Consider the following 2,781-nt stretch of genomic DNA (forward strand, 5'->3'; position numbering starts at 1 on the left):
ATTTAGTATTTTTCCTCTCCTTTTTTTTTTCCCTCTCTAAAAGCTTGTAGGAACTTCTCTTTGTGCTCAGTTTTCTAAAAGCATATGAAATGAGACAGAAATTTGGTGAGTCTTTCTAATATGAAGAGTCATGTTCTTTAGCTTTGGGAACTTTTCTTCTATTTTGTTGATTTTTTTCCGCCCATTTATGACATCTCTCTGTTTAGAACTCCTGTTTCTTGGTTATTAGACATCCTGGATTGGCATTTTCTTTTGTTTTTAACCTATGGGTTTATTTCCTCTCTTTTCTGAGATATTTAATAAATTTTAGCTTTCACCTCTTCTATTGACATTTAATCTCAGATTTGTCATTTTAATTCCAAGAACTGTCTTTTAAAAAATTTTGAGTATTTCTTTTAAACAGTAACCTGTTGTTTTGTATGTTATTATTATATTCTCATAAATCTAAAAATACTGGTATCATTTTGGGAAAGCTTTCTTCTTCTTGCATTGTTTTCTTCCTCCAAATACCTGTTTTGTTTCAGTCTTACTTTCCATGCTAGGTGCCATTCTCAGATGTCACAAGCTCCTTGTTGCCTGTTCCTATTGTAAAAGAGATGGAAAGGCTGACTGGAAACTCTGAACTCATGAATGGGACTTGTTAACTATGGGCTTCACTATAAAGTAATTGACTGGACCAATTATTTGAGGAATATCTGACATTGTCTTTATGTCTTCCTTTTAGAATGTTTGAGTTCTTGGAAAAGACTATACTCATCTGTCTGTAGGGTAAAAGCCTGGGTTCCAGAGTTCTGAAAACCACATGAGAGGAGAGCATTTGCTCACCTAATGTCCCTGTTTCAGTATAGTACCCTTGTCTCAACTTTGCTATAGATGTATCCAGCTCAGTGATCCTGTTTTATCCTTTCCAGAGAATACTAGGGTGAGAGAGTGGTGGTTGCCCAGGTATACAAAAGGGGAACAGTGATTTGGGAATCTGAATCTTAAACTGACTTTTAACTAATTTTTCTCTAGAGGAACCTGGTATGGCAAATCTTGGGTAAAACTCAGGTTCATTCTTGACTTTTCTTTCTGCTTGGATAGGATTCTGTTTTCATAGGGCTGTTGTATCTTTGATCACTCTTCCAACTATTTTATTTGAATTTATGCCTTAATTTCTATATATATATATATGTGTGTGTGTGTGTGTGTATATATATATATACATATTTTTTTTTTTTTTTTTTTTTAAAAGAGATGTTTCCCAGGCTGGTCTCAAACTCCTGGCCTCAAGCGATCCTCCTGCCATGGCAGGAAATGCTGGGATTGTATGAGTAAATATACTATCCAAATAACGGAAAATGTATCTTTTTTTTTTTTTTTTTGAGACGGAGTCTCTCCCTGTAGGTCAAGCTGGAATATGGCGTGATCTTGGCTCACTGCAACCTCTGCCTCCCGGGTTCCAGTTCAAGCAATTCTCCTGCCTCAGCCTCCCGAGCAGCTGGGATTACAGGCACACGCCACCATGCCCAGCTGATTTGTTTTTTTTGTATTTTTAGTAGAGACGGGATTTCATCATGTTGGCCAGGCTGGTCTTGAACGCCTGACCTTGTGATCCGCCTGCCTTGGCCTCCCAAAGTGTTGGGATTACAGGCATGAGCCACTGTACCCGGCCTCAAAAATCTTTCACAGTTAATTTAGAAAGAGTTTTGGGGAGGAAAGGAAAGAAGGTGCGTTGATGCAATCTGTCCTTACCGCTCTTGTTGACTTTGGATCTATCTATGGCAGCAGTTTAAATTTGTTTCTTGCAATGGAATTCTTTCTTTGAAATATATGTAGAAGCTCAGTATATAAAATACATATAAGCAGGACTGCTCTGTTTGAAAAGGAAATGAGGATTTGTGGTTTTACTTTCTCAGTTCTCCTCTTACCCTTTCCCTACAATGAGAACTCCCTGGAAAGCATAATTTGTAAACCACTGATTTAGAAGTTACTGAACATAACTTATCCCTCCAGTAGATATTAGACATTGAGTGAAGTTCATGGCAGTATGGAAAGAACATTCGATTTATTTCTTTAGATATTAATTTTATTGTTTCTGAATGCTCGAATGGAGCAAGGCAAAGAGAAAGATTTATTCTAAAGATCTTTTAGTTGAAATACAATTGGACTCAACTTCCTTGCAGGCTAACTTTATAATGATAAAAAATAACTATCAAATGTTATTTTTATTTGAGAAGAAAGTCTGTAGATTTACTTGAATATTAAACAATATTTAACTATACATTCACATTTTGATAATGGAAGATGTTAGAAATTCCCAAATTTACTTTCAGAGAGCTAAAATTCTCTTTTATGCTGGATTACTATTAGAGCCAATGTTTATTCTAAATTACTTACTTAAATATAAGAGTCAGAGGAGGTCTTCAGGGTGTGAAAAAATATTTAGGACTTATCCTGCAGGGAAATCATTAATAAATTTGTGCCTAGTTTAGCTTAATATTTATGCACAGCCTAGCCATTAAAAACATTGTTATTTCCTTCTTCCTCCACCTTTTCCTGGAGTGGGCCGTCAGTTACCTGATAATGCCATGGAAATATGTGGAAGTAGTTCTGCAATGCACATCACTCAAAGGTCCAGTTGGGAATGGGTGCCAAGATTGAGAAACCTTGTCAAATGAAATGTATTTTTGTATGTCTCTAAGATGAACCAATGTATTCTTGAATGTGATAAGAAAATAAAAACAAAAAAAAAATGAATCAACAGAAACCAAAAAGCACTTTACTAGTGTCGAGGGCTAA

The sequence above is a fragment of the Mandrillus leucophaeus genome, unplaced genomic scaffold (assembly GCF_000951045.1).
Source record: "Mandrillus leucophaeus isolate KB7577 unplaced genomic scaffold, Mleu.le_1.0 Scaffold365, whole genome shotgun sequence".
NCBI lineage: Eukaryota > Metazoa > Chordata > Mammalia > Primates > Cercopithecidae > Mandrillus > Mandrillus leucophaeus.